The following is a 26,036-nucleotide window of genomic DNA, read 5'->3' as shown; positions in this document are numbered from 1 at the left end:
GATCCATAAAAAAAGTGAAACTAAAAATGCATTATCATTCATCTTGTTTATGGGGCCATTTTTGGAATACGGTACTCAGATTTGGAGAATTTCATTTCTTCCCAATATCAGTTAATTATGCCATCGTAGTCCATGGCATTTTATTTTGACAATTCTACAAGTTTAGGAAATTATTTGGTAAACAGAGGAAAAGAAAAAGGGGGAGATAAAGTTTAATGCTACATATCGGCTACTTTAAAACCAACTGTGTAAAAAGTTGGAATTGCTGAAAGTATAATTACTCTTTTGTCTGTGTGTCACTATTTGAGAGGGGTTTAAATATCTGCCAAGACAGACAAGATCGAAATAGATTTTTAAAATTTAAAAATTAATTTTAAAAAAACCCCAAAGGGTTTTGAGATTTGAAGACCATTTTTACAGTCCAGAATAAAAACGCACCTGATGGTCTGGCCACCAGAGGGAGTTATAATTTCTCCAATACGCTTAGGCTGAGACATTCCTTCAGTTTGAGGTGCTTTACAATCGTGGACAGAGGGGGTAAGGGTGAGGCACTCCTCACGTGAAAGGCATTGTGGTAACTTCAAAGGGAAAAGGAGCTAGAAATAATGTGGTTATGTGCTAGTAGAGAATTTTGAAATTATTAAAATTTACAACCTGCACCTTACAAAGAATGAGCATCATAAAGATACACACAGAACAATAAAATAAAGGAGAAATTATGAAACCAGACGGTAAAGAAAATGTGGGCATGTATAAATCACCGGGAGAGTACAAAACCAGGGAAAATAAATTCAGCCTACTGGCAGGGAAGGGGGAGAGCCAAGGGATTGTACGCGTAAAAGGGGTGGGCGGGATGATGACAGTCAAGGATTCGGTGGCCCTGGACCAACGTGAGATGACAGAAGGATGCGGGGGTGAGTCTAGCAGAGGCAAGTCCCAACACCATGCACTCAGCACGACTGCAGACAGATGCACAGGTGAGCGAACAAAGCTGAGGGTCCCCACACCTGGGCGAGGTGGGTGCAGAGACAGGGAAAGCTGCCTGCGGCAGTCTAGGGGCTGTGGGAAACAAAGACAAGCCAGCTGTGCAAAAGGGGTGAGAAGGTGGACATTCTGGGTGCCAGCAAAGGCGTGCAGAAGGAAGGGTGTGGCCTCTGAGGGCAACACAGAACTGAACATGGCCGTGGGGGGGGAGCCAAGGCCAAGAGATGCACTCGAGGGCTGCACGGAAGGCTCACGTGTCAAAGTTAAGGAGCCAGAACCTTATCCATGGCCGTGAGTGATCACTGAAGGGTAGTGGAATATAGCCTATTTTTGAGAGAGAGAATTCTGTGTGTGTGTGGAAGGTCAGGGAGCAGAGGGCAGATGTGAGCAGCACTTGAGAAGTCTTTTACACCAACCCTGAGACCAGCCGGGGACCAGAGGGATGAGAGAGCCGAGGACAACTCCCAGGTCCCCAGTTGGGATACCTAGATAGAGGGTAGAGCCACCTGCTGAGACAGACCATTCTACAGAAAGAACAGTTGCAAATATTTTGACATTCCAGGCCAAGAAACTGCGGACGGGCACGCGAAAGGTCCTGAGTTATATGGTCTCACCAAGCATCTGACTCTCGTTTCCAGGCCATCATGGGTTGACTATCTACTGAATAATGTAGAGAAAATGAAATCATACTACAGGGAGCCAGTAACTCATTCTGGAAGAGAGGAATTTGCAAATTTCTCTCATTGTCCAGACTGTCTAGATAACTTTTCAAATCACTCAAACAAAATTTCAGCCACTGGTCGCAATGAACTCCCAAAAGTTTACATGTCGGCGGGGAGGGTACAATATACAACTAACACTATCATTTCTCACTAGCGAAAAGGAAAGAAACTGTGATAGTTATAAGATTTACTCATTTTGATTTTTCAACCAGTTTTCCCCAAACTTGAAATATGGTTTGTTTCTTTCCCAAACACCCCTCTATTCTCCCACCATGAATGGCTAATTTCGAGCATATAAAAGTAACAGTGACTTGAAACAATACTCAGTTCTTTAACAGGAGAAGCACGATAATGTACCTATAATGACGAACAACTCTTGAAGCACGTTTGTCACCCTCTCCTCTCTGCGGGCCAGTAGGAATGTTAGCACCCACTCATTTGGAGGTAGGGCAGATTTTATATACTTATGTTGATATTATACAGTAGGAATGCCAGTCCTTTTAATAATTCACTGAGGAATTACACATTGTAAATTCCTTATTAAACATTACTTGCACTGAGGTCATTTAAGTCTAAGACATAGTAGAGAAAACAGGCACTATTTTAATTGCAATATACCAATTTATATTGTTGTCTGTATCTGTTTGTATGCCTATAAATTCAATTTTATTTTTCATGTACTTATATACAGAGCAGTGAGAATCATTTTCTCTAAGACAAAAACATTTTTATAGTTCTACTCATCTGTATATGCAGTGCATATCTAAAAAGTATCATAAGCTATATTCTAAGTATGCTGCCCTTAAAGAGAAAAGAAAAAAATAAAAAGCTACTGTAATATCTAGGAACCCCACTCCCCCACACCCAAAAAGTCAATACGGGCTAAATTCCTTGTCTGTCATTGACCAACAAGCAGCTCAATGAAACAGTTTAATCTAGATATCATGACCAAATAATCCTGGCACTCCCAGTTCTAAATACGTATGTCGCAGAGAATCAACAGTCTGCACTCCCAGAGGGTGGGACATGATGCCCATGGCCACCGGCAAACATGCACACCTGTCTGTTTCTACACCGTCCAGGTTGCTTCTGTGCTCTAAGACCATAAGCTCTGCAAAGCCTCCGCTATTTACTCTCTGGCCCTTTACAGATAAGGGACCCAGGTATAGATAACTACCTACAGCAGTGGTCTCCATCCTTTCTGGCACGAGGGACCGGTGCTCCTATGAGAATCTAACGCCTGATGAGCTGAGGCGGAGCTGAGGCGGTGATGCTGGCGCTGGAGAGAGGCTGCAAACACAGATGACGTTTCCCTGGCTCCCTTGCCACTCACCTCCTGTTGTGTGGCCCAGTTCCTAACAGGCCATGGACCAGAACCTGCCAGCTGAGTTCATCTTATTAGCAGTCTAAACCTCATTTTCTAGGTCCCTCTCCCAAATATAAACACTAAAAAGAAATAACTTTATAAAATCTATGGCAATGTTTCTTAGACGAAGAGATGATTCAACATATGAGATTTGTATCTGAGAAATATATTATTTTAGAGTTCTGGAGATGTGTGTCCAAACTGGGTTCTGGATTATACATTTTTTCAAAGCATTACTTTTAGGTATAAGGGAATATTTTCACCTTTAATAAGGGCATTTTTGTCAGTGCAGATGCAGAGTGAGCCAGAGAGCAGCATTTTCAAGGCCTCCCCAAGGCCGGACCACGGAGACCGGTTGGTGAGCCACCCTCGCCGCCTCAAACACAGGGGAACCATGAACAGAGAGAGAAGCGTCTCCCTCCTTCCTCTGGTAATGAAACCCTAGCAATAGTCAGTCCTCTGTCATCCGAACCCCCGGCCTCTCTGCAGTCCCTGCTGGCTGTGTCTCTGAAGGCTTGGTGGTTAGCTCAATTTTTGTAAGGCAAATATTTCCTTCATTGTCTTACACCTTCAGGAATACTTTTGTTTCTGACTCATCTCGAGTTGGCAACATTCCCTTTCTCATACTCTTTCCTATCTCCCCAGAAAAGAAAAACCGTGAGACAAAGCGAGAGTAAAGATAGTAGGGATAAGGCATGCAGGACACGTGCAAAGGCCTGTAGCCGAGGACTGAAGGAGAGGAAGGAGGAAGACAGGACAGGCAGCCGAGGGAGAGGCAGAGGTAAGGGTTCGGGGCCCAAGATACACCGAAGTCAGGCAGAAGATCCACACTTCACCAACCCGCGAGGTGTCCTCGGATTCTGCCCCGCTGGCAACTGGAAGTGGAATTACATGGGTGGATTAAATTGCCGCCCACGGGTCTTTGGCTGCTTCTTAATTTTTTAGTTTTCTCAGGCTCCATTCTGAACAGATGAACACAGGTTATCAAGCGCCTACTACGCACGGGGCACCCTCATCTGCCTAGCGCACATCAGACGCTTGGCCCGGTACACTCAAGGGCCATAGCATCATTCTAGGCTGACAAAAACAGGGCGAGACATCCGACAATTTTCCCTCCGCTCTCTGTCAAACAACCTGGCAGAGCGAAGGCTCCTTAGGTGATACCTACTTATCCAGGCATCAGAGTCAAGGAGAAGGAGGGGGCTCTGGATAAGGGGTTCTCTCGTAGTAACCGGGAACAGTACATAACCATGGCCATCCACTTCACTACTTTGGCAAAATCAGGAGGACATAAAGACCAGTCAACTTAGGGATATTTGAAAACTGATCAGATACTCCCTGCATCTCAATCAGTGGATCTTGAACACAGCAGAGCGGTTCAAGATCATTCTAAATATCCATTATTATGGCTCTGGCAAGCTTTAGGACCTAATGCAGAGATGTGCTGGCTCTGGGTACTGACCCATCTGCCATTTCTAATGTTTCCCTCTGAGAAATCTGGTGGCCTGAATGGTGTGCCAGCTATGACTGACATACTTTAAGAGGATGTTGCATCCAGCCATACTAAGACCAGGAGGTAAACACGAATAGATAGAGTGTATGGTTGTAATGCAATTGAAGCAGGTTTTTATTTGGGGGAGGGTTGATATCCTTTAACAGCATTTCAGGCTTTTGGTGCAGGGAGAAGGACAATTAGAATGAACGGTCTGAGAGTCAGGTACTCTGGGGCCCTCACGAGCTCTCGAAGGTTCCAGGGGTTTTAGAAGAATACGAAGCCAGTTGTGTTGATGCTGTGACTCTCAGCGATGCCCTCGGCAGGAAAGGCCACTCAAACAGGCCTGTGGAGGGAGTTGTAGATTTGCTTGGAGCCCGCAGATCACATACTCCCCAGAGTGTAACGAGCTCTGCACCAGCCTAAGTGGGCGAGTGGGCTGTGGGGAGGGGAGGTCGGGCGGTGGGCTCTCCATGCTAAAAGCCACCCAGTGCAGGGGTCAGAACCAAATGAAACCCAGCCCTCAAGGGGCCTCAGGGCCGTGTCAGTGCGGGAAGCCAGCCAGATGCACACACGGGGTGTGGGGGCTGTAGCCCCATATAAAAGGCGCAGCCAGTAGACACTTCCAGCCACATGTCCTTGCACGGACACAGGCTCAGTATGTGTACATCGCTGAGGTTTTCCAGAAACCTGGAAATCTGGATTTTTAATATGAAATCTCCCCAATACTGGCTCAAGATTTTTCTTTCTTTGTTTAGTGCTCCACGGGCCAAATAAACACCCCTGTGGGTTCAGTCGAGTCCACAGGGACCGACAGTTTGCAAACTCTGGCCTCGTGATGGCCTAGAAGTCCTTACAGTTTAGTGAGGGGACTCAAGGTACGTACTGCCTTCAGGTTTCTCCATTAGTAAAAGAAGACTTATTTTGCACAATGTTTTCAAAAAAAGCAAAAAAAAAAAACACCATAATTTCTAATCCTTTGGGGCAGGGGTCCACAACCCCCGGGCCATGGACTGGTCCGTGGCCTGTTAGGAACCGGGCTGCACAGCAGGAGGTGAGTGGCGGGCAAGCGAGCGAAGCTTCATCTGTATTTGCAGCCGCTCCCCAGTGCCAGCATCATCGCCTCTGCTCCATCTCAGATCATCAGACATTAGATTCTCTTTGGGACACTGGTCCCTGGTTCCAAAAAGTTTGAGGACTTCTGCTATAGATGCAATAATTCATCTTTAGCAGATAGAAGTTTGTTCTTTTAAGATGGAATATTTTCCTGAAATTTGTATCTCCTGCTATCCCTGGCACAAGTCCTAGTATATCATATGTGCCTTCTTTAATATCTGTTTGTGACATCATCTTGTCATTGTACTATGACAAAGAAACACTTTTTTAAACTTGATTTCCAGCGGTAAGCTTCAACAAATTTCATCACCCTGTATGTTAAAGTCTGGAGAAAATAGTATAAATTATCCATCCCAGGATAGAACATATGTGACATTCCTGTATCTTGGCAGACTTATTAATAACAACATTTTTTCCTATAGTCCACTGCCAGCCACATGTCCTTGCACGGACACAGGCTCAGTATGTGTACATCGCTGAGGTTTTCCAGAAACCTGGAAATCTGGATTTTTAATATGAAATCTCCCCAATACTGGCTCAAGATTTTTCTTTCTTTGTTTAGTGCTCCACGGGCCAAATAAACACCCCTGTGGGTTCAGTCGAGTCCACAGGGACCGACAGTTTGCAAACTCTGGCCTCGTGATGGCCTAGAAGTCCTTACAGTTTAGTGAGGGGACTCAAGGTACTTACTGCCTTCAGGTTTCTCCATTAGTAAAAGAAGACTTATTTTGCACAATGTTTTCAAAAAAAGCAAAAAAAAAAAACACCATAATTTCTAATCCTTTGGGGCAGGGGTCCACAACCCCCGGGCCATGGACTGGTCTGTGGCCTGTTAGGAACCGGGCTGCACAGCAGGAGGTGAGTGGCGGGCAAGCGAGCGAAGCTTCATCTGTATTTGCAGCCGCTCCCCAGTGCCAGCATCACCGCCTCAGCTCCGCCTCAGATCATCGGGCATCAGGTTTTCATAGGAGCACCGGTCCCTGGCGCCAAAAAGGCTGGGGACCGCTGCCTTGTGAGAAAAAGTGAATTAACGTTTTGAATTTACATGTGTACAGTGTATAGCCAATATATCGCCTCTCCCATTTCTTGCTGGTTACCTGCGGGAAAATGTAGTTTGACAGAGGAGGGAACAGAATGGCCCCACATTAACCCAGGGATCAATTTTAGCGCCATTGATTATGGGACAAGGCGACATTTTGTCCCTCCTGAGCAAACAGCATCTGCATTCCTGTCCCTGATGTTCAAACGGAATTTGATCAAGGCTTTAGATCCAAATTCTAACATACGGGAAACCCACGAGAAACAAGAGCGCATTAAATGATACCACAGGAAAACACCAAGTGTGAAAAGCAAGACAACCTACTGACAATTCAATGTCACTTAGAAAGGGGAAAGAGAAGTGTTTCAAATTAACAGGTTCTTCAGAGACCTACCAACTAAATGCAAGACGAGACGCTCAATTGAATTCGGATTTAAACTGCCCAATTGTAAAAGGCATTTTCGGGACAGTTGGGGGAATTCAGATAATGGAGTAGGTAACAGAGTCCATTAGGCAATTATTGTTCATTTTGTGAAAATTGTATTGTGGTTATATATGAATATGTTCTTGTTTTTTGGAGATGCAGGCTGAAGTCTTTAGGGGCTAAATGTCACGGTGTCTCTCTGTAATTCATTTTTGAATACTACGGCAAAAACAAGATAAACAGATGAAGCGAATGCGGTGGGATGCTGAATCTAGTGATGGGGACCGAGGTGAGCTGGTGCCACAGAGCCACCCTTACACGGCTGTGTCTCCATCAGACTTAATCACTTGCTAGTTACTACAAAGGGTTTTTTGCCACACCCCTCCAACGCCCTTGAGTCCCTGTGTGTTTTAAATTTCAAATCGCCGGCTGCCAAAAGAAAAAATGATAGCGACCCAAACAGGTATCATTTGATGCGAATAGCTTGACATACGAAAATAATGGAGCAACTGTGAAATGAGTACCCCGAAACCTTCTGCATGAAAGCAAGGAATTCTAGAGTTGGTTCGTCTCAGCCGGTGTCGCTCAGCGTTCAGGAGCAGCTTTGCAGCTTCAAATGCATTCCAAGTAACCTCAAACGAAGACTCAGGTCATAGGAGGCCGAAGGCAGGGAGGGTAGATCTAAAACTTGTATTAAAATGACCCCACTCGGTTACTGCTTAAGCCTATGGCAAAAGGTTAAATGTCCTGAGATACAAGCAAAACTGGAAAAGAATACAGCTTGAAACTTGAAAAGATTTTCTAAGTTAAAAAAAAAAAAAAAAGATCTTACTTCGCAAAGTCCATCTATTCTAAATCTAATACTTGATGATACTCACGATTCTAAGAACTCGGTTAGGTGCCATCAGATATAATGGCCAGTTCTTGAAATCTGCTTTTAAAATATACCTAGTCATCAAATCTCCAGTTTTAGAAGGACCCTCACGGTCATCTAGTCCAATGGCCCAATCAAGGGCTGAATTTTTGTCATTCAAGAAGAGTATTAATCTAGCATCACAAAGAGGGCCGGTCAGATAAATCTGGACTCGTCTGGTCCCAGCACTCACTACAGAGTTGTTTCTTCTTGGGCTGATGACGATCCCTCTGAACCTCAACGTTCTCCCCTATAAAATGGAGATAAATGCTCCCTCTTCACAAAGCTTGGGCAGAATCCAATGACACTGTCACGTTCCCTGCACTGGGCCAGCTATCCTGTGTGCACTCAAAACGGTCTGTAAATAACTTCCTCTAAAAGCCTCGCTCAGTTCATAGCTCTATAACTTACTAGAGGTATCGACTTTACAACTCGTCTCATCTTTTTTGCCTCGGTTTCCTTGTCTGCAAAATGGAGAGAACAATAGCACCTGCTGTACGAGACACCTGAGAGAATGGAATGAGCTCCCGTGTGAATAGCTCCAACCACACCCGGCACGTAAGCTGTGATTCGCTCTCCTATTTCCCTTTTTTTTTAAGAAAGCATGAGTCTATGGAAAACAGTGGAGGCTTCTCGAAAATTTAAAAATAGAACTACCCTATGACCCTGTGATTCCACTTCTGTGTATTTATCCAAAGGAATCTGAAACCATTCAGAAAGACATACGCACTCCTATGCTCATTGCAGCATTATTTGCAATAGCCAAGATACGGAAGCAACGTAAGTGTCCACTGATAGAAAAATGAATAAAAAAGATGGGGTACATATATACAATGGAATATTACTCGGCCATAAAAAAGAAAAATCCTGCCATTTGTGACAACATGGATGGGCCTAGAGGATATTATGCTACACGAAATGTCAGAGAAAGACATGATCTCACTTATACGTGGAATCCGAAAAAAAACGAAATTTACAAAATGGAAACAAACTCATAGATACGGAGAACAAATTCATGGTTGCCAGGTGGGAGGGGGTTGGGGTGCTGGGAGAAAAGGGGGACGGGATTAAGAAGTACAGATTAGCAGTTAGAAAAAGTCACGGGGTCATAAAGTGCAGTACAGGGAATCTAGTCAAGAACACTGTAATAACTATGTAGAGTGTCAGATGGGTACCAGACTTTTTGGAGTGATCACTTCATAAGTTATATAAATGTGTGATCACTATGTCATATACCTGAAACTACCATAATATTGTATGTTGACTGTAATAGATAAAAAGAAAGCACGACACACCTGCCATGCTACTGGTTCCCCAAGACCCTTCTGACACCAGCCTCTGCACTTGCTGCCCATAACCCTCTTTCTTCCATGCTCACCTTTTATCCGAGACCTAGGCCGGTCTCCTCTGCTGGTCTACACAGAGCTTTTGTGAGAATTACAAAAGGCTCCTCCACTGGATGGCAGGGTGGGGGTGAGAGAGATGCCCGATGAGCTAATGGCATGTATGTGAAAGTTAGAAAAGAGAGGCCCTTCCTCCAGCAGGCAACCCTGTGCCACACGTTCCATAATTAGATTCTACTTATCGAATTCAAGTCAATTTACTGGGCAATTGCCATGTGCCAAGATCTCTGGGCTGACAAACAGGAATAAGACAGGACTAGCCTCTGAGCCCAGGGACATGAGCTGTTTTGTCCTCTTGGGCTGGGGCTGATGGAGGCTGGGGTTTGGGGAGCTTAGCAGAGGTGTGGCCACCTGAACTGGGCCTGGAGGGGTGGGTGAGAAGGCCAGAAAGGATGTGAGCCAATTCCAGCACGGAGGGAAACAAAAGCGAGGGCAAGAAATAGCACTTTTCAGGGAGCATTTAGAGAACGGTGAGTTTCCAGTGAAGGAGGAGGAAAAGGAGGAAGGAGAAAGAGATGAGGCAGATCAGGACCCAATCCTTTCACATTCTCAGTAAATAGTTCTTGAGAATGAATCTATTATGTACTAGGCCCAGAGAATAAAAATAAATAAATAAAATATAATCCTAGCCATCAGAAGCTAAATATCTACTCTGGGAGAAAGAAATAATTCTAACGATAGAGCTATACACAGTCCTTCCAGATGTTGGGGAATGCCAAAGAGAGGCAGTGACCTGCCGGGGGGCTGGGGGGTGGCCCTGAGTACTAGAGGAGATGACGCCTGAGCTAGCTGAGTGTCAAAGAAGGGGAAGCAGGAGTTGCCCAGATTTTGGTGAGGATGGGGCCGGGGTACATTCTCCAGAATGCAGAGGGGAATGCAGGAGCAGAGACAGAGGCAAAGGAGGGCGTGCTGCGTGCAGGGGCAACGAGCCATCAGCTGCAGTGGACCAGCGGGCAGCAGCCAGGGGTGGGCTCGGGGAGAGCAGGACCAGAGGGCCTGGCCTACTGAGTTCCACAGGGACTTTGAGCCTTCGTCGTAACAGGAGACTGGGACTTTACTCCCCAGGCGAATGCAGACTGATGTAGTCTGCAAGTGCATTAGGTCTGTGCCTCGGCAAAAACACTGTGCAGCAGGGTAGAGCCTGGGGAGGGGTGGAGACGGCCGTGCATCACTTCAGAAGGCGAGTGTGACAATCCATCCACAAACACCGAGGTGGAAACATGAATGGGGAAGAAGCACAGGTGCAAGAGGAACTTCCCAGGCAAAGGTGTGCCCTTGATCCCCTACACCATGATTTATCTCACAAAGTCACATGAACCGAAATGGAAATGGGCACACTACGTGCGCAGTGTTTCAACATAGTTTCACTTCCTTTTTGATGTTTTATTGGTAATTTACACATGGCCTACTTTTTTAATCATTTAGATTTTCTTTTGCTCAGCTTTAAAAAAAAAAAAAAGACTTTTAGAAAAATCACAGAGCATTTTTTTCATAGCATGGATCATAAAGATCAGGTGTCTCTGACGCAGGCTGACCCGTTTCCACTTACGCCCCATGTCCTGACATCCCATTTGATTTAGCATCTGTTGCAGACAAACGTGTCCCTGTTTAGATGACAGATTATACGACGGGCCTCCTTCGACCTGAGAGCGGGGACCACATGAAAACGTCTTTCTCTGTGCCTGCCATTTCCACACAGACCAACTGCTCAAATGGTCAAGAAGAGCAGTGGCTCGATTATCGAATCTTCTTTCAACAAAGGCTCTTTTAATAAAGCCAGACCTTACTGGAAGGAAGCTGGAAAGTGATCCTGCTTTCTCAGAGCTGGACGAGGATGGAGAGAGCAGAAAAGGAGACGGGCGTGTCGGGTACAGGCCCCTCAAGGGTGAATCACTGCCATCCCCCTTACTCAGAGGCAGGCCCAGAGACGAGGGCCTCACAAACTCCAGCCCCCTGAGCTGCAGCCTTAGGCAGCCTCCAAGGGGCAAGGAGGCCACTCAGCAGACACGGTGTGTGGTGCTCTAGTCCCCCAACCCCTGACCTAGATGCTTGCCTCTCGTCCCTTTCACCGTTACCCTCCTCCACCTCAGGCCACGTGACCCAGGCAACCCCCCTTTGCGACAAAGGAGAAGCAGCCCCAGAGACCATAAATCCTGTCTTTCAACACATCCAAGTCTATACTATATGATTTCTACCACTTTTAAGTCATTAACACTCTCTCTCCAGAAAACTTCCTTTTCCACCATAACCTTTGTTAAGGCAGGAGTTCCAGTCCCTATGCAGCCCCTTTTCTGCGACGGGAGAATAAAGGACAGAAGTGGAGGGACAATTCAGTGACGGCTGGGGGTGAAGGGGTGCTCGCTGGCCTGGGGTTCTGAAGGGTACAGAGAAAAGGCTGTCGCTCCAGCAGAGCTGAGAACACGCACTACCAAACCTCCCACGCCCGCGTCTGCTCCCTCAAAGGCACCTGAGAGCTGCCAGGAGGCCAGCACGCCACCTGCCTCCAGCACGCCAGTTCCGAGGAAACTGTCCTCTTTGTTTAACACTAACACCCTGTGACAGAGGTGGTGTTAAGGAATTTGCCCAAGATAACATGGAGGAGAACGCAGGTCACTGGGCAAGAAAATAAGGTGATTAAACGGTGCCACTGCAGAGTGGAATGCCACAACATGGCATGAACCTGCACTGTCACCCAGCCCTGTTTTAGCTCACTCATCGGCAAACAGGTCCTGAAAACACTATGGCACTTCAGAGAAAGCCGACGTGTGAGAGAGGTGGCGAGGGACGGAGGAAGCGGGCAGGAAGGAACGTGTGGGCCGTATTTACCAAAATAAGAAAATGGACGGCAGAACTAGGATTCAAAGCTTCTTACTCATTTTCTGACACTTGGTCCATTGAACGCAACACTATTTATCTTCCTAATTAACATCCTGAAGTGTTATCTGTAATTCCTTCCTACCCTGTTCCTGAGAAATGACCCCACCGCTTTTCAAATAAATAGTAAAAAGTCAAAGCTCTGATTTGTTTGTCTCCTCTAAGATTTAGATCCTAACTCTACTATCAATTTGAACCTCAGATTTTTCTGAATCAAAATACAATCCGAAGCCATTTCATTTTTTATAAAGGGCTTTGGATAAAACAACAAAAAACAATCAAAATTTAAAAATCATAGAAAATTTCCAAATCTAAATTCTTCCTTCAAAACTACGAAATTCATTGAAAAGAGAAAAGGGCAAGCAACAGGCATCTTTGACGTAAGAGCACAGTTTACCAGCAGGCGCGTAAATGTGTAAAATGGAAAACCAATCTGCCCAGTCTTGTTCCTGCTCTGAATGGTAGGCAGTGGCACGAAGATACTGTAAAGTAAGAATCTCCGTCCCCAATAAATTTCTCATTTGGTAAGAGACGAGCGAAATACTGGAGCACAAGCACAGGCGCGTGGTGAACCACCCAGCGGCTTCACAGTCAAATACGAAAAAGCCTGCAGATGGGATCCGCTCCCCCTCCCACATCACCAGCAGCTCAGGCCGATGCCTCTGCCTCTGTGTGTGTGAGCTTTCCTGTGAAATAACTCAGCTAGCTAACCCTCACCTAGTCACTTGGGGCGCACATAAGTTTGGGAATTTTTTAAAAGATTTCACTGGTATTCGACATGCATCGATTTTATTTTCTTCGTAATTTCTCGAGGCGCCGTTTCAGTAACTTACTGATTTCTTTGATGGACAACGTGAAAACTGCGCGTGATGACAGGACAGGAAATAAAGAGGTCTGCCTACCAACAGCAGAAAGACCTTCTTCTGGGTGTGCAGGAAGGTGAAATGAGCTAGACAGGAAGAGGCCTCGTGACTAAGGGTCTCCCGTGTCAGGCTGAGGCCCTGAAATCAGGGAGCCGCTACGGGGAACAGAGCAGGGGATTCCCAGGACAAACCAGTGTCATAATTAGATGACTCCAGCAACAGGCAACTCTCCCAGAGCAGCCAGCACGGCCCTTGTGGTTAAGCCCCACCGTCCCCAACGTGGAAGGGCACCGGGCAGAGGACGGGAGGCCTGGACTAGTCGCTGTTGTAGCACTACTGGTGTATGTGACCTGGACTTTAGCTTTGTCAACCAGAAAACGGGAAAGCTGGACTAGAACATCTAATGCCTCCTCTATGTCTACAGTTCAAAGGGTCTTTGTTCTTCAAAATCTGGTTCAAATCTTGTTCTAAGTGGCCCTAACCTCACCCAGCTACCAGTCCACCCCGTAACGCACCGCAATGCAGGGAGCCAACAGGAAGAAAGGGTTTAAAGATACTATACGAATATCGAGTATAACACTCATAAAGAAAAAACTAAAACACCCAGAAATTTCAGGCTGCGTCCCTCCTTATAGTTCTGTAAATGCCACAGAAATCACCAAAAGCATCCAAATTATCAAATCTCTTAATTCGGATTATACATGCCAAAGAATATCTTGTTCTCCTAGGAACAAAATGACACTTTTATGCTTCCCTAAGCTAGAGATTTTTTTTAAATAAATATGTTAAAATGAGCACAGATTTATTCCCAAACTGGATTTTTGCGCCGTGTAAAACAAAAACATGAGAATCTAATTTCCTCACGAAATCAACCCATGTGAAGGACTAGCCTCCTGATGGCTAATGTGATACGAGGCCTAGGCCCCTGCACAGAATGTGGCCCGTGGACCAGCCGCATCAGCATCAGCTACTGGATCAGAAACTGCAGGTGGGGCCCAGCAATATCTGTTTTAAGAGGCCTTCTAGGTGATCCTAATGCATGCCTGATCTTGAAAAGTGCTTGAGTTAACAAGCCTACAAAAAAACCTCAAAGCGTACAAAACAACAAAGCAAACATACCTGGCTCCGAAGATGTCCTTTTTGGCGAGATCAATTCCAGAAACCACCTTCACTCTCAGAATACGTGACTCTTCCTGTTGGAGGTAGGAGGAAAAAAACAGAAGTTTAAAAAGTGGACCCTTCAGTGGATCACTTCAGGCAAATACTGAGATACAGAACAAACCAATTCAAGGAGGCAAGTCTTCCTCACACAGAAGTTCAAAAAGCTACATTCCGGCTCAAGATTCTTAAGGCCCTAGAAATTGAGAACATTCAGGTGAAGCACAAGTTTAATTCAACTTAGGTCATGCAGGTCGATTATTTCTACCACTGAAAGGAAATATTTTCCAGTTGTACCAAGAACACAATCCCACATACGAAACCACCTAGGTAAATGCCCAATGGCAACGAGGTACCATATATTTAATAAATAATTCTTCCTTTGAAGTTTATACATGTGTGTGTGTGGCCTGAGACAGAAAGGAACTTCATGTTGTAAAAAATGTCTTCGACATTACAATTTCGAAATGTTGATGCTGACCTACAAAGGTAACTCATCAGATACAGGAAAAAAAAACTAAAAAGATAATGCTAAATGGAAATCATCCCAAACCATCTCAAAAATCATTCATTCATTCATTTGTTCATGTGCTATTCATTCATTTCAATATTTTCTAAGCAACTCCTGTACACTGAGCATTGAGGTAGGCCTTGAAATATGACATGAATATGTTTGTGGTCAACTAAGAGTGACAAGGAGACTAATAGCACAGGACCCTGTGGTGGCATCATACCAAAGGGCATGGGTTAGAGAAGTATTTAAGGCTGAGACATTCAGGATAGATGAGATGGCTTAGGGAAGGTGGCAGGCAGGAGTCTAGGATAACTCTCAAGTTTTCAGTTTGGGTCACTATCTGTTAACATAAATTAAAATAGAGGATTAAGTTGAATTCAAGGAGCCTATGAAACAACCAGTTGGAAAAAAAATAAATGACAAAATTGATAAATGGGAGAGACATCCAGTCTCGGTTAGACTTGGAAGTTATCCACGTATCGTTGATAGTTATTAGTTACAATTAGAGGTCACTGGGAAGTTATCCAAAAAGAGTGAGAAGAAAAAATGGCTAGGGATGGAGCCTTCAGGGACACAAGCCCTAAAGAGGGAGAGAGAACTAATATAAAATTCATCTACCCAAGATGATTAGTCAAAACCTAGGTCAGGAAAAGAAAACCTAAATATTAAAGAAGGGGCTGTGTCTAGGATGGAAACCAAGATATAGTCACAAGTCACAGAGCAGAAAACAAGAATTCTGGTAAGAAACCATCTTTTGTCTCATAGCCCTTGGACTTCTCAGAAATCCTGGGCAGAGTTCTGGACTTCCCACAAACTGGACAGGGGCTCAATCAAGCCTGGATTCTAAGGAATAGGATAAGCACAGCTAGTACCTGGTTCCCTTAGGTTTACATTAACGTTAGGTGAATGTTTTTACATGGAGCAGACAGACCTACTTTCCAAAGGCATCCATTTTAAAATCAGAGAATATTTATATGAGTAAAATAAATTTAAGTAAAGGAATAGCTGAAATTGTTTATGGAAACTGGTTTATTCATTTAGGAAGCATGAGCACCTGTTCTGAGATCTAGGAATGCAGCCATAGAGGTAAACGCCCCACCCCGCCAGCCCACACGCAGGTGTTAGTGGGAAGACACTATACAAGGTCTTTTCACTACATGGGCAAATGATCAGGAGAGTCTAGAGGGCAAATGGAAATACATAATGGCAATAATTTTAAATGCTTTACTGAATACTTAGCATTTTGTACATACACCATTTCACTAAACAAATTCTCATTAGGCATTAATCCTATGAAAATAAGCACAGAGAGGTGAACAAACAAACCGAAGAACCAGCTAAAAGGATAGTCACCAAAGCATTTTTTTAATTGAAAGAATTCTAAAAGTCTCTCAAAAGCAGACAGCTAAACATTTATAGCAATTCCATGCACTGGGCTAAAATACTGCCATTAAAAATGTGTGAGGATCTGTAAAGACCTTCATTCATTCCATAATTATTTACTAAGTATCCAGCACCCTGTGCCAGACACATTATCTGGGGGTACAGATGTAAGATGGAATTCCCGCCTCGAGGAACCCACAGTCTAGAAGACAGACAGACAGAACATAAATATATAATGCGAACGAGCAAGCAGTCATTTCAGATGGTGGTTAAGTGCTCTGATGACAAGATGACAGTCAAATATTAGCAACTAGGCAGAGGGAGGAAGGGAGGGTATTCACGGCCGGTGGCCGGGCAAGTTCTCTAGAGAGGCACGTGCGCTGAAACCTGAAGGAAACAGAAGGTGGTGATGGGGGACAGAGAGGTCGCGCAGGGTGACAGCAAGTACCAAAGCCTGCGGGGAGGTAGTGGGCTGGCAGAGGGAGTCAGAGGCCAGCACAGGATGGTGAAGCCAGAGACCCAAGAGACCAGCCTCAGGCAGTGCAGAGAGCGCATTATTCCAACCACCTTCGGAAAGTTTTAAGCTGGAAAGTGACAAAGTTTGACCACGATTTTTGGAAGGCCGCGTGGGTTATTGTGGAGGAATGGACCGTAGGAGAACAGAGGAGGGAGACTGATTAGAAAGACACCTGGCAAGAGACAGTGGGCTTCACGGTGGGTAGAGATGGAGAGGTGACCAGATTTAGGGTACGGAAACAGGTGTGAAAGAAACTATTTCGTTAAAAACGAATGTTTCAAAAAACGGTTTATACAACTGAGTTAGAGGTGAGCAAGCTGTTGAATAAGCTGTTTTCCCAGTCCGCCTGGACCCACGACTAGACTACATTTCCCAGCATTCCTTGCAGTTCGGTGCAGTTACGTGACTTCGTTCTGGACAGTGGGATGGGGGCAGAAATGATGTGCGCATTTCCAGACTCACAGACCCTCCCACTCACCATCCTCCATTCTCTCCCCATCCTCCTGCTCAGTGGAGAAGATCCTGAAGACCAAGAAGGGAAAAACTGCTCCATGAAAGGAGCAGAGAGAAACAGGGCACATCCCCCACCTCACGGGCCCCCTCCACCATCACCCACTGACCCTGCCCAGACAGTGCCCTGGAAATAGACTTGTACTGTTTACTCCCATTGACGTTTCTTTAGCAGTCAGCTTATCATATACAATATAATCTCATTTTAACATAAATATCAATTATATGCACAGGAAAAGATCTAGAAAGGATGATGATAACAACGATTGCCTCTAATGGATAGCCTCTTTTTACTTATCTGCTTTTTCCTTTTTGAAACATTAATTATTTTTGTTTGGAAACTAAATTTGTGTAGAAATTTCAGAAAATACACAAGGGAATAAAAAGAACAATTTAAGACCGTAGGTTTAGAAAGCAGTCTTCTGTATTTCTAAAATGAATAAACCTTTTGTCCCAAGAAAAACAAACCTACAAGTTATATTTTAGCCAACTCACAAAGGCAGAGAGCTGTTTATTTGGCAGACATGAAAAGGGTTCTCTTGTGTAATACGTAGGCAACAGCTGGGAGATGAATGGGAGAGGGGCTTTTATTGAGCGCTTACTATTTACAAGCAGCTGTTACAGGAAATCCACTTCTCTCTGAAGTTAAGTGCAGGGGAGGAGGAATGTTACTCTATAAAAATAGTTTTTACACATGGGGTTCAGACATACCACAAAAACTTATCTTTGTTTCCTCCAAATAACAAGCTTGCATACAGATAAGCAGCCATCGTCATTCTGTAAGGAAACACGTGACCAGGTGTGTGACCAATTTATCAGATGCAATGGGCCCCAAGCTGAGTGACTGTACTTTCTGAAGCATTTTATTACTTTCATAAAATGCATTACAGTTTGGTTCCTGGTTACGACTCCGGCAGAATTAAATATTTAACTAAGGTGGCTTATGACAATGAAAATATTACTCGGAGATGAACTGTACAATGTGGAGAAGGCGCAGCAGCGAAGAGGGGCGGCTGAAGAACCACAGACATTCGCTCTCATAGCTTTCTGTCTCTCTGCTATTACTCTGTTGTTCTGCATTGTTATTACGTAACAGAAATGATTCTCTGCACTTGACATGCGTTTTTCTTTTCCGCCTTAATTTTCTAATTCTTCATCAAGGCATAAAAACAAGATAGGGTGCCTAAGCCGTGAGTGGCATAAAGAAAGTCCCAACTTATAAACAGGTGGAATTCTGAAGGCTCGTTTGTAAGATAGTTGTTTGCCACCCCGCAGACGAGACTCCTCATACAACCCATGAATAAGTGGTTATCAGATTCCCACACCCACCCACAAAACCTATTATATAATCTATCAAACTTGATCCTATGGTAAAATAAATCTCAAATTCCAACTAAAAACGAAATATTAAAATTTACCTTTCCCCTTAGGAATCTGCCTAGTGTAGGTAACTCTATATTTAATCCATATTCTTCTCAATGGCAGCTGATCTCCCCCATCTCAAAAAAAAAAAAGATGATATCTGGGTTGGGAGATAGTGTTCTTTCTCCAGAAGGATCTACTATGATCCCAGGTGTCACATATGCCAGCTGTCCATGTAGACAAGGAAGTCTTAAGTCAGGAACTTGTACATCTTGATCATTCTCCTCTGAATCAATTTATGTATTTACCTTCCATATTCTACAGTATTTTTATCTCCTAGCTATCACCCCTAATATGGGCAGGCTCACGGTAAACACTCCCTGGGTTAAATGAGATGATCACTATTTTTTGTGCCGCTGAAATATCTAAGTTACATGTATGTCAATTAACTTCAGTTGCTTAAAAAAAAAAGTAAAAAAGTATCCATACTATATCTGCTACACAGTAGATATCATTAATCTTCCCATTCCTGCCTTCCCTTGCCCCAAGTACAAGACAAGATGCTATTCTATACATTTTTTAAAATCTCCTACACCATCCTACCGTCCCACATTCTAATCATCTCCAACTACTGCTATATCCTATACCCTGACCTCTTGGCCTTCTGCCTTTTCCACCCCAATTCCTACTCTCCAAACCTTTACCCTTCTTCACTCGCTTGATGGGCTACTCGATCTAACGCTGCTGCCACCCCTCCCAACTCTTCTCTCTCAGTTCTCCACTCTCACCTTCTAATTACACATTCAACAAAAACATACTGGTGACTATTATGTTCAAGACACGTGCTAGCAGAAAGGAAGAGCACAGAAGTCAATAAGATGCATTTTTCTCTGTCCCTCAAGGGCTTATGAGCAACTGTGGAGATTCGACGTACACATACCTAAAATATACTTATAATACAGGCGTGGAATAGAGACATAAGATGTGTGTGGTGAGAATCAAGATATAAAATGGAAAACATCCAGCTCAAGCTCCGCTAACGGTGATGACAACGAACAGCCCAACCCCAGGCCCACCCACTGTAGCTGGTCACCACTATCAGCCCGACATGCGTTATTCTAAACAAGTGGAAGTCCCAAGGATGTGAGTACTGGAAAAAACTGCAGAAACATAGGATTCTGCGCAACCTGAATTTCTCAACCTTTGTGAGATCACGGCTATTATTATGCCAAATGGAAAAGTTAACAAATAAGAAGGGCAAGAATCAATCATTTTAATGCTCAAGGTGACTGATTTCCAGAAATTATGTTGTGTGGTTTTAGAATAAGTCTGCAAGCTCTTGATATTTCCTCAAGAGGTGGGGCTTAATTTCTCCTCCCTTACCTGAGACTTAGCGACTTCTTTCTAATAAACAGAATGTGGAGGCGGTGATGGTGTGTGACTTTGAAGATTAGGTCATCACAGGTGAAGCCATCTGGTCCTGTGCTTTTACTTTTTGCTAGGATTTGGTAGATTCCCTCTCTCTCTCTCTTTCTCTCTCTCTCTCTCTCTTTCTCTCGCTCTCCCCCTCTCCCCCTCTCTCTCCCTCTCTCTCTCCCTCTCTCTCTCTCTCTCTCACACACACACACACACACACACACACACACACACACACATTTCTCTAGTGGAAGCCAGCTGCTGCCATGTCGTGAGGACACTCAAGCAGCCCTATGAGAGGAGAGGTCGACGTGGTGAGGAACTGGGTCCTGCAGCCCAGTCAAGCCTTCTGATGACAGCAGCCCTGGCTGGCACCTTGACACAACCTCATGAGAAAGCTTTTCCTGCTAAATCCCAGAAATGATGTGTCAGAACCACCCCAGTTAAACCATTTTTGATTTCTTGACTCACGGCAACTATGAGAAAATAAATGTTTATTGTTTTAAGCTGCTAAGTTTGGGGATAATTTATTTACAGCAGTGGATAACTAATACACCTGGAGAATCCAGTATAATAATTGAGGTCTAATTTCTCTCTTGCTAAGTTGAGATTTTCCTACATATTAGGGTCCATATTTCTATACAAGGAAAAGACACCAGAGAGTCAAAGAGTATGGTCCGTGTTTTCTATCATGTAAAAAGCATGGTATTTTTAAGGCAGAATTAACAGAACTTGATGATTTGCTCAGTGTAAGTGCAACGGCTGTAACATTTTTAAGAAGTCTGGCCTCTGATGCCCTATAAGTATAGTCAATATCTGAAATGGAGAAAACATCAGAAAACTTGGGATACATGACCTTAAGCATGAATTTTTTTTAAATTCCAGAAACGCTGACGATTAACATTAGAGATCAGCTGTGACACTTCCATTTGCCTTTAAAACAACTCTAAATCCATCCCTTCCTCATTCCACAGCCTCATTCATGTTATCCATCACCTACTATCGTAAAACCTCAGTTGTTCCTTCTTCCAGAAGCTGCTGAGCACCTACGATGTGTCCCACCCTGCACAGCTGCCAGCCTCTCTTTATCCTAATTCACCTGCCACTTCCTTAGTCCGATCTCTCTAAAATGTCCCACTGCTCCAGAGGGACCTCCCCATGGACAAAAGGATCAAACTGAAACGGCCTGGTCTGGCTCTGAAGGTTCACCAAGTCCTGCTTTACTCCCCAACGACCTGTGCTCCTCACAGCGACACACTCCCCTCTTCCCTGCACCTTCCCACACAGCTCCTACTCATTCCCAGGGGTCTGCTCGGGTCCATGCACTTACTCAACCACAAGCCCTGACCCTGTGCTGAAAGCAGTACAAGGCCTCAAGAAGGCAGAAATCCAGGAATTCACTTTCTGCGCATCAGGGGAGCAGACACGCACACATACACGCGTAATTACAAGATGATAGAGTAAGTTTAATAACAGCAATGGATGGTATTGTGCAGAAACTCAGAAGAGGAAGAAATTAATGTACCTGCGAGGGGTGGGGTGGGATGAAGGAAATAGGCCAGAAAGCTGGGGAAAACCCCAGATGAGTGGACATTTGAGTCAGGCCTTGAAGAATGAGGAAGAGGGAGGAACGAGCTTTCAGGCAAAGGAAGCAGCATGAGGACACCTCAAAATGGAGAGTCGGTGTGCAGGGGGGTGGGAGAGGGGAGAGCAGCCGGGGCCTAGCTTCATCCTCCGTGCTGTGCAGGGCGCACATGTTCAAGCAGGTGAATAGACAGGCTCACTGGTGACAGCAAACTGAAGGGGGGACAAGTCCAGAGAGGGTAGGGACACTAATTACGTGCTAGGCTACACTGTCTGTCAGATGGAGAACACGGGATTGGTTCCAAAGCTATTCCGGGGCGGTGGGGGGAGCGGGGAGCCAGGATGGCTTGGTGACAGACTGGCTCTGCTCTGCAAGGAAAAGGAGAAGACATCAACTCAAGTTTCCGGTTTCAGCGTTTGTGGGTGCTGATGATATTAGATGATAGAAAATCAAGGAAGAACAGTAGGTTTGAGGCTAAGGAAAATAAAAGAACTTGAGCTTCTTGATCTGAGGTTATCTCCCCAGTGTGTAGACAGAGACGTCCAAGAGGCAGTTGGAAGTCAGAAACCAGAGGTCAGTACAGAGGTCAGCAATGGACACCCCGTGGGGGATGCCCGGTGCCTTCCTCTGGGCCTCCCTTCAGACTGGTCATTTATTCTGGCACTTAAATAGTAAATCACTGTAGCCTTTTTTTTCATTGTAGGTAAGTCTCATTTTCTCAACTGAGCTCTATGGCTGCACTGTCCAATATGGTAGCCACTAGCTACATTCGGCTATTTAAATTTAATTAAAATCAATTAAAATTCAGTTCCTTGGTAACACCAACCACATTTCCAGGGCTCGAGAGTCTCACAGTCCACGATCACAGAAAGTTCTATTGGATAGTGCTGCTCAAGGGGCAGCACCTCCATGCAAGAATGTGGCGGGATATGAGCACACTCTTATGAAAGGAAGATAAGAAAGAAGGGAGGGAGGGAAGGAGGGAGGAGCCCTTATTCCCAACCCAATTATAACTGAAACGAGTTAAACTAAGGAATTCAGTTATCTGGCAGTGAGATGGGTTTTACTGTAACCACATGTTCTGGGGTCAAGACTTCTTCTGAAATATTAAAGATCGGCATACAAATTAAGTGCCTATAAAATAATAGCTGTAAAGTCTGTGAAAGCAAATACTATAAAGTGTAGTACAGTCTTCCTGCACCAAGTCATTTTAAAACTCATTATACAAACAGAGAAACAGTGGTGATGGTGATGGTGATGGTGACGGTGACTTAATAGAGTGTGACAAAGATCTGGGAGTTTAGCTAAGTCCAGTACAGGCCAATATCATAAACAAGGTTGCTAAGACTTGCACAGTTGTCACAGAAAAAGTATCCAAGAGGCAAGGGCAGAGGTAAAATCCCAACAAGAGTTCATTCTTGGTCCCTCTGAGAGAATTATTGACATATTGGAAAACATTCAGCGGGAAAGGGCTCGTAGGAAAAGAGAACTAAACTCAGCTGAAGAATGGGAGTAGCTGACCACCTAGAAGACAGCCTGGAGGGAGCCCTGTGAAGACAGACCAGCCCCACAACGGGAGGAAAGTCCTGATTCCGACAGAATCCCAAGAGAGCACCCATAAGATTTCTGCCAATTCCAATACAGCAGATCCTCAAATAACACTGTTTCATTCAATCACGTTTCATGGTAACGTTGATGAGATGCCACAGGAACTTAACTCTCGTGTCTATCAGTTAGCCTATGATAACGCTGATTTTGTCATACATCACTCTGTGGCGGCTCCGAGCATCTATAGATGAGTTAAGTGAGGACTTCGGTGCCCATTCCACACGGCCGGCACTGAATCAATCACACAGGTTCTCTCACACCTCCCCCTCCACCCCGACAACTAAATATTGTTTTGATCCATGTTATAAAAATGCTAGTATTACATTTCTTTCCATGACAACATTATGTGTCTTTCAATGACAATATTACGTGTCTGCTGACTTTTTAATAGAGTGGTGCCATAGCTTCCCAGGTGGTCATTCCAAGTTCTTTGCCGATGACACTATTCTATGTCATCTCGCCTAGAAAATACATTCCTGAGGAAGACATGGGCGAGCACGCGGGCTTAGGGGTCAGTGGTAGGTTGAGGAGTTAGCAGCGGGTAGTGACTAGTGTCAGTCATATCCTAAGGGACATGTGCACCCCCACGGGCCTCACGTCTAACACACAAGAAAGCAGATTCGTCCACGTGCAGACAGATTTTAAGAGTGCCTCCCAGTTAGAAATGTTAAATCCTCGAAAGCCAAGAATCCACAGTAGTTCAGTGATTATGAGGAGGGGAGAGAAAGATGCCATTGAATGGTGTCCATGAAACTGAATGAGTTGGCAAGAGTTCCAGCTTAAAGGACATAGTCACTCTCTTCCACTAATTAAAAATTCCCTTTTTACCAGAAGAGTTGGTAAAACTCCATATAAACGGTCTTCAAACAATCCATTTATCAATAGTTCTTTTGTTTCAAACTTCTAATCATAAGACAGGAAACATTTTTAGAGTCCTCCAAGATCACTAAGACAAGAATTATCTTGTGTTTATAGTTCTAAAAATGATTATAATAAACAATGGCACTTTGTTGGAAGCCAAAAATCATAGCTCAAGATCTAAATTCTAATATAGTTTTCATGGCATTCATAACTCAGACCTCTCGTGAGGTTTCAGGGTGGAATATGCAGTATGATTAGGAGGAAGTGGAAGAGGTCTGGGTGTCAGAGGGACTGACCAGGGCCCTAGAGACACTCTCTGGGGCGGAGTCTGTGGTCCCAGACCCGAATCTCACCAAGTAGGATCAGAAGCGTGATTCATGTCAGTGTGCCAAGGGCTCCCACTATCTTAGAGAAGACGCACATGAACAAAGCTAATCATTCATTCCAGGGCCAAGTTTTAGATTTTACAATGTGAAAACGGCCTGCTGTGTGGCTCTGAAGGGCCAAGGACTGGCACAGTCACTCCGTGGGCAAGCCAAACAGATGCAATTCACAACCAATCAGAAGGCTGCGTGGTGAGCGTGTACTCAGAACAAAGGCTTAGTTAGATTATTCGAACACATGCCGTGCTCATGTGCACAACAGGATGACTCCTAACGCTGCTTCCCAAATTCAGAGAATAGGAGCAGACAGAACCCTCTCGAGGCTTCTACTTCCTGCGCTTCAGTTGGCCTGCCCCCCTTCCATTCTCAGGCTCTGTCCTCAGTGAAACGCAACTAACAGATTGCAAACAAATTCCGGGTCCATGGCCTGTTAGGAACCGGGCCGCACAGCAGGAGGCAAGCGGCCAGCTAGGAAAGCTTCATCTGTATTCACAGCCACTCGCTGCCCCTGGCATCACCGCCTCAGCCTCACCTCAGATCATCAGGCATTAGATTCTCATAGGAGCTCCATCTCTGGTGCCAAAAAGATTGGGGACAGCTGCTCCAGGGGTCAGCTTAAACATCACATTTTCTGAAAATGTCTTTCCAGGGCTCCTAGACTGGATAAGTCCTCCTACAATAAGCTCCCACACTGCCCTTTATTTCTCCTCTCGCCCTTTAATGTCACTGCTTTTTGAATTAGTTATCATGCCTAAAGATGAAACCAGATCACGGGGAGTGACAAGATTAATGGTTCACGTGCAACTGCTCAAGGCCAGAGAGCCACAGAGCAATCTTTTAGCTCACTCAGCACAGTTTTCCTGAACTCTAGCAAAGAGCAGGGCACTCAACGTTTCAGGGGGAATGAATAACTGAGGGAAAAAATGACATCAATCCAAGGCAAAGTTTTAGAGTGAATTACTAAACATTTTGTGAGCATTTAGAAAAGGAAAACAATCTAGAGCTAAGGTTTGCTAAAGAATGAGACATGCAAACTTACTTTTCTGATAAGTTCAGTAGCTCCAAGGCATGCTGCCTATTAAATATATATGGACTTTGGCCAAACCACCTTCTATTCTTCCAGAGAAGATGCTGACATGAAGGTGAACCAATAGAAAAGTTAGATAGGACTCAGCTGCCAACTCCTATCCAAAGAATGATCCTCAGGAAACTCCAGGGAGTTAGCTCTATCTGGGGCAACACTGTGAGCCAGGAAAATCTAAATGGGGATATTGATGGTAGGCTAATCCAATTTGTAGTTGATATACACAACTGGATAAAATGTCAGACGAGTGGATGAGAATCCAAAAAGATTTTATCGAAATGGGTGATGGGCCACATCTCACGGGATGGTTTTACAGTGCCGTGTGCACGAGCTGCCAGATTCCAGGCCGAAGAGTTGGACTGAAGAAACAGGGTGGGAGAGCATCAAAGGCCGGGGGCAGGGAGGACCTTCGGGGTTGTATTTTATCTCAAGCTCACTATGACTCAACATTATGACACT

General features: G+C 44.7%; 1 protein-coding gene across 3 annotated transcripts in view; it reads right to left on the bottom strand.

The window, feature by feature from the left end:
* The window catches only part of NEDD4L (neural precursor cell expressed, developmentally down-regulated 4-like, E3 ubiquitin protein ligase), a 300,190-nt gene that overhangs the window by 194,697 nt on the left and 79,457 nt on the right, over positions 1-26,036 (bottom strand). For all 3 annotated transcript variants that reach the window (XM_006913704.2, XM_015590804.2, XM_025048101.1), the window contains one exon: positions 14,316-14,389. The gene's annotated coding sequence lies outside the window, so the exon portion shown is untranslated. Of the gene's footprint in view, positions 1-14,315; positions 14,390-26,036 lie in introns of those variants that run through there.

This window comes from Pteropus alecto, unplaced genomic scaffold (assembly GCF_000325575.1).
Source record: "Pteropus alecto unplaced genomic scaffold, ASM32557v1 scaffold14, whole genome shotgun sequence".
Lineage (NCBI taxonomy): Eukaryota > Metazoa > Chordata > Mammalia > Chiroptera > Pteropodidae > Pteropus > Pteropus alecto.
This window is presented reverse-complemented; position numbering and strand designations above follow the sequence as displayed.